This window comes from Thamnophis sirtalis, unplaced genomic scaffold (assembly GCF_051295495.1).
Source record: "Thamnophis sirtalis isolate CommonGarterSnake01/CBP01778 unplaced genomic scaffold, rThaSir2_p1.2 scaffold_10, whole genome shotgun sequence".
In the NCBI taxonomy this organism is placed as follows: Eukaryota; Metazoa; Chordata; class Lepidosauria; order Squamata; family Natricidae; genus Thamnophis; species Thamnophis sirtalis.
The window spans coordinates 68,836,196-68,845,922 of NW_028261390.1; the positions used below are offsets into that span (position 1 = coordinate 68,836,196).

At 42.5% G+C, this 9,727-nt stretch overlaps 1 protein-coding gene across 2 annotated transcripts in view; it reads left to right on the forward strand.

Annotated features, from left to right (window-relative positions):
• The first annotated feature begins 1,335 nt into the window (after positions 1-1,335).
• Positions 1,336-9,727, forward strand: part of PGCKA1 (PDCD10 and GCKIII kinases associated 1) — a 40,483-nt gene continuing 32,091 nt past the window's right edge. For both annotated transcript variants that reach the window (XM_087724803.1, XM_087724802.1), the window contains exon 1: positions 1,336-1,549. The gene's annotated coding sequence lies outside the window, so the exon portion shown is untranslated. The remainder of the gene's footprint in view (positions 1,550-9,727) is intronic.

Genomic DNA, 9,727 nt, shown 5'->3' on the forward strand with positions numbered 1-9,727 from the left:
AACACTTAGGGATAGCCAAGGTTACTAATAAGCTATCAAATTGTACAATTGTATTAGCTCAAAGTCTGTAGAGATTCTCAGCCATCCAGGTTCTGGTTGTCTCAAAGGTGCTTTTACGGGAGGCAACTGGACTTTTTCTTGGGTTTTTTTTTCTTTTGAAGGCGTTTCGCTTCTCCTCCAAGAAGCTTCTTCAGCTCTGAAGAAGCTTCTTGGAGAAGAAGGAAAAACGACTTCAGAAGAAAAAAACCAGAAAGTCCAGTTGCCTCCTGTAAAAAGCGCCTTGGGGACTTCCTTGTGAATGGCTCAGGTCGGGATCCTGACTCCTGAGTCCTATTCCCCTTCAGGAACTCCTCCTGGGAGTTTTTTGGGGGGGGGAAGGCGGGGGGGGGAGGACAGCATCCCAAATCTACCTGGCAAAAGCAAAGCAAGAAAGATTGTTGATTGACTGATTGATTGTTGTTGCTGTTGTTTTCTAACAAACAAACAAACTTGGGACTTTCCTTTCATCCTTTGTCGGCTGAGATTCCCCCCACTCCCGGCTCGCTTGCAAGAAAAGAAGGGTCCTGGTTCACTCCAAAAACTTCGTAAAACTTTTCCACACACGAAACCCCCCCCCTCCACACACACACACACACACACACACACACACACACACACACACAGAGAGAGAGACTCTCTCACTCCGGCTTGGTCGTCCACGTGACGCCCGCTGCCCAATGAGGGGCGGTCATTCGGACGGGCTCCTGCGAAAAGATCCAGAGTCGGGGAGAGGGGGAGAGAGAGAGGCGAAAAGAGAGAAAGAGGGAGGGAAAAAGAGCGAGAGAGTGGGGGAGAGAGTGGCAGAAATAGAGAAAGAAGGAGGGGGAGAGAGAAAGTGAGAGAGGGGGGAGAGAGGGGGAAGGAGAAAGTGGGAGAGATAGAGAGAGGCAAAAGAGAGAGGGAGGGAGGGAGGAAAGAGCGAGAAAGTGGGAGAAACAGAGAGAGTGGGAGAGAGGCAGAAAGAGTGAGAGAGAAAGACGGAGGAAGAGAGAGAAAATTGGGAGAGACAGAGTGGGAAAGAGAGGCAAAAAGAGAGAAAGAGTGAGGGAGAGAGGGAGAAAGAGCGAGAAAGTGGGAGGGATAGCGAGAGAGGGAGAGAGAGAGAGGCAGAAAGAAAGAAACTGGGAGAGACAGACAGAGAGAGAGTGGGGCAGAAAGAAAGAGAGTGGGAGAAAGAGAGACAGAGAGAGTGGGAGGGAGAGAGGCAGAAAGAGAGAGAAACTGGGAGAGAGAAAGAGGGAGAGAGGGGGGAGAGAGAGATAAAGTGGGAGATACCGAGAGAGAGGGGGAGAGAGAGAAAGAGAGAGGGAGGGAGAAAGTGGGAGAGGCAGAGAGAGGGGGAGGGAAAGAGAGGCAGAAACAGAGCGTGTTTGGCGAGAGGCAGAAAGAAAGAGAAAGTGGGAGAAAGAGAGAGAGAGAGAGAAACTGATTGACTAACCGACTTAGTTCCGGGGATGGCAGACCGCGATCCACAGCCTGCTTCCATTCCGGAACGACCCCGAGGCGACAGGTGAGTTGGCTGCTTCGCCCTGCGCGATTTTTCTTCCCTTTGCGCAACTTTTTCTATCCCGCGGATCACCTGTGCCCTGCTCACCTGGATCTGCGGGAGAATCCGGGATCCTTTCTTCCGAGATCCCCTCCTGGCGCCGCGTAGGAGGTGGGGGGGATTTCACTTTCTCCGAAGTAAGTCGATCTGATTCCCACATTCGAGTCCAACAGCCGGCGCAGGTAGGCTGCAGCTGGCAGAGGAGGCTCGAAGCCAAGCTCCTCGACTTAGAACTGCAATGGAGCCCAACGCTTCCCTTGTTAAGGGAGAGGTGTTGTTAAGTGAGCTCTGCCCTGTTTTACGACCTCTCTCACGGCGGTGGTCACCGGCAAATCAGGCGGTTGTTAAGGGAACCTGGCTTGAAGATGGATGTGGCTTGCCAGAAAGTGACAGCGACGGTCGTAAGTAGGAACCAGTGGCCAAGCAGCTGGATTTCGGTCACGCGACCACGGGGAGGCTTCAAAGGTCGTAACTGTGAAAAACGGTCGTATGCCACTTTATTCGGTGTTGTTGGAACAGTTGTAAAAGTTGTAAGGGAACTGTGGCAAATCTAGGACTACCTGTAACAGAGGGACCTTGGAGGTCTTCTAGTCCAACCCCTTGTTCAAGCAGGAGACCCTATACCGTTTCAGATAAATGGATCTCCTGGCCAGTGGTGGGTTGCCAATTTTGTTACTACCAGTTCTGGCGCGCTCCCGTGTTTGTGAGACGCTTCTGCGCAAGCTTAGAAGCATCCGGGCGGGTGGGCGGAGCCTTCCGCCGCCACTACTACCGGTTGAGCCAATCCAAGCCAAACCAGCAGTAACCCACCTCTAGTCCCTCCGCTTCTTCAAAACCTCCAGTGTTGGAGCACTCACAACTTCTGGTGGCAAGGAGTTCCACTGATTAGTTGTGTGCAGAAGACAACGCGGGACACCTAACATCAAACGGCTGATGCACCTTCGAAACGTAGGTAGGTTCTGTACATTACCCCACAACACCTTTTGATCGTCTACATTTTAACCACCCGTGCCGGAATAATTTCAACTTCTTTTCAAAAACATTTCAGTGGCCTCAACGACTCTCAGAAAGCGTCCTAAGGAACTGCAAGGAACATAAACCCTTCCATTCTTCAGCCATGTTCCTTGCAGTCCTCTGGTTGTTAATCCTCTTCCTGAGAGTCGCTGAGGTCACATGGAGGTCATCGGATTCCTTCCATTTCTCCACCCTTCGCTCAGAACTGAAGAAGCTTCTGGGATGAGAAGCGAAACCTCTTCAAGGAAATAAAAAACAAAGGAAGGCCCGTGGCCTCTTGAAAAAAAGCACCTTTGGGACACACGGCAGGGGTGTGCGTGTGTGTGTGTGCGTGTGTGTGTGTGTGTGTGTGTATGTGTGTGTGTAAAACCGTAAAGTTGCCTAGCACTTTAAAAAGATGGTGTGTTTTACCAATAAAATCTTTAAAAAAAAAAAAAAAAAGATGGTGTGATATAGTGGGAACTGGACTGAATCGTGGGAAGACTTTAGGGGGAAATTTCCTTTCCGTGTGACTTTTCTACTCTACAAATCACGACCTCGTTGTCTCCGGCCTACCTCACCAGGTTGTTGGGAACGTTTTTTTAAAAAAAACATGGGCTCTCAATATAGCAACTCCTTCGTTGTGGGAGAAGCCATGGTGATCCGGTGGATTTGACGTAGGCGGAGCGGTTATTGAACTTATTCTCGGTTGTTTTCCCGCTGACGCCTCCCCAAAGAAAAATGGTTTCTTTCTCCAAGTGAAGCTGGAGATCTATAGACCTCCCCTCTGCAGTTGTATAATGGTGTAACTGAGGTTGCAGCCGCCTTGGGAGCAGCTGTGTTTGACCGTCCTAAATGTTTATTTTTCTCTCTCCTACGGGCGTTCTAGAGAGTTTGCAACCTTCAAGTCAGAAAGAAAAATGGTAAATGATTACCTGGGAGCCTGTATTTGTACTACGAGAAAGGTGGGGGGGGGGGAGGAAGGAACGTGGAGCCTTTATCGTTTGCTGGCGTGCTTAGTAAGGCTCCTGAAGCCTGAAATGTTTTTGAAAAGAAGGCGTAGCTTTCTGGAAACAAACAAAGAAGTTGAAATTCCGGCACGGGTGGTTAAAACGTAGAAGATCAAAAGGTGTTCTGGGGTGATGCACAGAACCTACCTAGGTTTCGAAGGTACATCAGCCGTTTGATGTTAGGTGCCCCGTATTGTCTTCTGCACAACCGATGGGTTACATGGGGACAAGCTCCGGGCACGCTGGGGATCCCTTGGGGAGAAAGTTGTTATTTTAATATTTTTATTAATTTTATTAATTTTATTAATTTTATTAATCAATTTTATTAATTTTATTAATCAATTTTATTAATTTTATTAATCAATTTTATCAATTTTATCAATTTTATCAATTTTATCAATTTTATCAATTTTATCTTTTACAATTTTTACAATTTTTATAATTTTTACAATTTTTATAATTTTTACAATTTTTACAATTTTTATAATTTTTACAATTTTTATAATTTTTATAATTAATTTTTATAATTTTTATAATTAATTTTTATAATTATTATAATTATTATAATTATTATAATTATTTTTATAATTATTATAATTATTATAATTATTATAATTATTATAATTAATTTTTATAATTTTTATAATTAATTTTTATAATTAATTTTTATAATTAATTTTTATAATTAATTTTATAATTAATTTTATAATTAATTTTTATAATTAATTTTTATAATTAATTTTTATAATTAATTTTTATAATTACTTTTTATAATTAATTTTTATAATTACTTTTATAATTAATTTTATAATTAATTTTATAATTAATTTTATAATAATTTTTATAATTAATTGTATAATTAGTTTTTATAATTAATTTTTATAATCTTTATAATTAATTTTATAATTATTATAATTATTTTTATAATTTTTTTACTTTTTTACTTTTTTTTAGTAATTTTTATTTTTATTTTATTCTATTCTATTTTTATCTTTTTACTTTTATTTATTATTTTATTATTTTATTCTATTAATTTCATTTTGTTTTATTAGTTTATTTTAGTATTTTATTTTACTTTATTTTATTTTACTAGTTTATTATTATATTATATTACATTACATTACATTACATTACATTACATTACATTACATTACATTACATTACACTACTATACTATACTATACTATACTATACTATACTATACTACTATTATTATTATTATTATTATTATTATTATTATTATTATTATTATTATTATTTTCAAATGGGGTCATTTTCCCTGGCCTCAGAAATTCAAAACTTTCCAAGGAAGGAATCCAGTGGAAATGCATTCATGTGTCTTCCTGGTGAAGTTGTGTTCAGTGGATGGTAAAGTTTCTGCAAAAAAATCAACTGTGTGTCTTTCAGGGAGACATCATAACATCTGCCCCAGTTGTTCAGGGAAGTTTCCTAACTGCTGAGGTTAAATGTTTGCCTTGTTTCTCCCTTGTTTTGACGGTGGAAGTTTTGATGCTCGTAGCCCAGCCTGCATACTCAGAAGTCAGGGGTCCTAACAACTGTAGAGTAGAACACACAGAGGTCTTGCTATCTAGATATTAAATCACGGATTAGACATAGCTACACAATTTGGGATGAAGAACCCTTTGAATGGTGTGGCAGTAGGAATGGATTTCCAGAGGGGGGAAAAATGACAGACTAAAGGAACCGTTTGCACCACTGGGGTGACCCTGAGGACGCAGATAAATCTCCAAGTGGCCTCAACGACCCTCTGGAAGGACGCAAATGACCAGCTGTCTGCAAGGAATATAAATCCTTCCATTCCCCACTATCCTGTCAGAGCTGAAGAAGCTTCTTGGATGAGAAGCGAAACGGCTTCAAAAGAAAAAAAATCAACGTCCAGTTGCCCCCTGAAAAAAAGTAAAAGCATTTGTCTGAAGTGGTATAGGGGTTTCCTGCCTGAACAAGGGGGTTGGACTAGAAGACCTCCAAGGTCCCTTCCAACTCTGTCATTGTGTTATCCTCTAAGTCTGACTTAGCACAGCATCCTCACAACAACATCCTTGTCACCTGCTGGGATACTTAACATGAATTTAGCATGCTAAGGCGTTTTCATGGAAACAAGATGCTAATTCACTGGCTCCCATCCATCCTCCTTTTCTCTTAAGTGGAAATGTGACTTGGGTTTCAACTATATTATAGTCCCAATAAAGGATGCAATATGGAACTCCATATTGTGGAATCAAATTGTTGCCTATGACACATGTACAATCTTTTTACGTGGTCGGTTCACTACGTTGCTGTAACGGGAAGGCAGGAGAATTCACCAGCAGTCCTCATCTGAGCACCACAATTCAGCCCACAGTTTCTGTCATTAAGTGAGAAAGGGGTTAAGTGAACGTTGCCCTTTTTGGCCACCATTGTTAAGTGAATCGCGGTAGTCGTTAAGTAGGTGAGAGACCGCCTACTGCCAATTACCTCCACTCGACCAATTAGATCACATAGATTAGGCCTCCTCCGACTTCCATCAGCCGGTCAATGTCGACTGGCAACCACGCGGAGGAGAGCCTTCTCGGTGGCAGCTCCGACCCTATGGAACGAACTCCCCGTGGAGATTCGTACCCTCACCACCCTCCAGACCTTCCGCACAGCCCTTAAAACCTGGCTGTCCCGACAGGCCTGGGGTTAAAGATATTGACCCCACCCGAATTGTATGAAGGTTGTGCTTTTAACGATGTATTGTTTTATGTGTTTAACATGGTTTGTCCTCCCTTAATTGTAAAGATACAATTAAGATCATGTGAAGTATTAATACCCCTCTACAAAGCCTTAGTAAGACCACACCTAGAGTACTACATCCAGTTTTTGTCACCACACTATAAAAATAGCAATAGCAATAGCAGTAGACTTATATACCGCTTCATAGGCCTTTCAGGCCTCTCTAAGCGGTTTACAGAGAGTCAGCATATTGCCCCCAACAATCCGGGTCCTCATTTTACCCACCTCGGAAGGATGGAAGGCTGAGTCAACCCTGAGCCGGTGAGATTTGAACCGCTGACCTGCTGATCTAGCAGTAGCCTGCAGTGCTGCATTTAACCACTGCGCCACCTTGGCTCAGTAAGAGTCTAGAAAGAGGACAGGGAAGAGCAACCAAGATGATGAGGGGACTGGAGACTAAAACATACGATGAACGGTTGCAGGAACTGGGCTTGGCTAGTCTAGGGAAGAGAAGGACCAGGGGAGACAGGAGAGCATCTTCCAATATTTGAGGGACTGCCACAGAGAAAGAGGGGGAGGGGTAAGCTATTTTCCAAAGCACTCGAAGGCCAGACAAGGAATAATGGATGGAAACTGGTCAAGGAGAGATTCAACCTAGAAATAAAGAGAATTTTTCTTGACAGTGAGAACAATCAACCCATGGAGCAGAAGTTGCCTTCGGAAGTTATGGGAGCTTCATCCTTGGAGGCTTTCAAGTAGAGACTGGACTGCCCTCTATCAGAAATGGTGTAGGGTCTCCTGCTTGGGTGGTAGGTTGGACTAGATGACCTACAAGGTCCCTTCCAACCAGAGGTGGGTTCCTGCCAGTTCGCACCTATTTGGTAGAATAGTTGTGTCTAGTTGTTCTGGTGTGCAGTGCCCTATAGCGTCGTTTTGAGGGTAGAAGTTGAAACAATTTATGTCCAGGATGCGAGGGGTGTGTAAATATTTTCACAGCCCTCTTTTTGACTTATGCAGTATACAGGTCCTCAGTGGAAGGCAGATTGGTAGCCATTGTTTTTTCTGCAGATCTAATTATCCGTTGAAGTCCGTGTCTTTCTTGTTGGATTGCAGAGCCAAACCAGACAGTTATGGAGGTGCAAATGACAGACTCAATAATGACAATGAAGATGCATGTAGGGAAGAGGTGATGGCTCTGATGGACAGTGCAATAAAAGGAACCTGGTTCTAAATGTTGATTAAAAAGAAGAAGATCGTTGTAGATTTTAGAAAGAGCCAGCACGGTTATACTCCACTCAGTATCTAGGATGCAGCTATAGAGGTGGTAAATAGTATTAAGTATCCAGGGGTGCAGATAACTAACAATCTGAACTGATCTCTCCACACATCATCCTTAGGGAAGTGTGTAAACCAGCATCTGCATTTCCTGCGTCGGATGAGGAAAGCACATCTTTCTCCTTTTATCCTGGCCACTTTTTACAAAGGCACAATTGAAAGTCTTTTAACAAATTGCATCCCTGCTTGGTTTGGTGGCCGCACTGCCTCAGATAGAAAGTCCATACAGAGAGTGGTGAGGACAGCGGAGAACATTCTAGGAAGCTCGCTTCCCATTATTCAGGATACTGCTTCTAAGCGCTGTGTGCTTAGAGCTCAAAGCTTCGTTAGAGACCCCCACACACCTACTGTATGGTCTGTTTCTGTTATTCCCCTTTTGGGGGGGGGGGGATTTCGAAATATTTCTAGCTGGACTACCAGATTCTGTAACAGCTTTGTCCCTAGGCCGGCCATCTGTTAAACTCTCAAGATTTGTTTCTCTCGCCATGTACACATGCGAACTAGACTGTGTTGTTTCTCTGTGTCATATAATATATGTGGGTATATGCATAATTTTGTATTTATTTATTTATTTGTCTATTTTGTCATGTTTATGTAGTGCATATTGAAGGTGGTGACCCTCTGAGAGCTGTATGTAACGAAATTTCATTTTAATGTATGCCGATTCGTGTACATTCAAAGTGACTAATAAAGTTATTCTAAGTGTTAAGAAGTGTAAGGCAGCTGGGACCCCCTCCAAAATTTGCTAGCAAGTAAAAAATGTGGACCTATCTGTTCAAAAACACATAAAAAATGCAAGTAGAAAAATAGGAACCACTTTGGTGGGAAGATAACAGTGTTCCGTGCCCCTTCGGCATTTAGTCATGCCAGCCACATGACCACGGAGACGTCTTCGGACAACGCTGGTTCTTCGGCTTTGAAACGGAGATGAGCACCGCCCCCTAGAGTCGGGAACAACTCGCACAGATGTGCGAGGGGAACCTTTACCTTTTAAGAAATGTCAAAGAGCTGGAAGGGAAAGTCAATGGAGGAACGCCTGCAAAATACAAATTGCATTTCATTTTTTTTTATTTTAATTTGGATTTGGATGTGGATGAAATGAAATTTAATTGTTGTCTGCTTAACCACCTGGGTTAAGCAGGGAACACGCCTCTCCCACAAAAGACAGGTACTTAACTCGTCCGTTCTAAATCCCTACAGAAATCACAATTTAATTAAGCCAACCCAGAGCTCAGCAAACTCCATGCAAACGCCTCAGAGTTATTTCTGTTTCTGGCACTTTCTAAGCCAGACTGAAAAGTTGTTTGGGGGGGGGGGACGGACTCCACTGAAGAGCATGAATAATTTCCATATTTAAAAGTAATCCTTGATTTAACAACAGTTCATTTAGTGGCTCTCATTTAGAGAGTGTTTTAACAAACACTCTCTGCTTGGTTTGGTGGCCGCCCTGCCTCAGATAGAAAGTCCACACAGAGAGTGGTGAGGACAGTGGAGAACATTCTAGGAAGCTGATTTGAAGTTAAAACAGCACTGAAAAAGCAACTTATGAACTTTTTTTGAACACTTATGATCGTTGCAGCCTCCACGTGGTCAGTTGATCAAAAATTCAGATGCTTGGCAACTGACTCGTATTTATGACGGTTGCAGTGCCCACGTGATCCCCTTTTGCGACCTTCCGACAAGCCAAGCCAAGGGAGAAGCCCGATTCATTTAATGACTAATGTTACTAACTGAACAACTGCAGTGGTTCACTTAACAACGACTGCAGAATGAAAAGTCATCAGATGGGAGAAAAATTCACTTAACAAATGTTTCGCTTCGCAACAAACATTTTGGGTTTCATTGTGATCGTAAATCAAGGACTATTGGAATTGCCAAAAGAAGTCCATTGATATGGGTATGGTTTTCAGAAATGAAAACCCCCCTTTTTTTATTCCATTTTCTTCCTTCCAGCCCAGGCTGAAACAGAATAATTATTTTGTGAGCCAAACGGTAAGGGTGAGGGACTCACCAGGTTTCATACGGTGTATAGAAACTAATCAAAATATCCATATTTCCTGCATTCAAAGAAATAAATGTTGCAAACGGT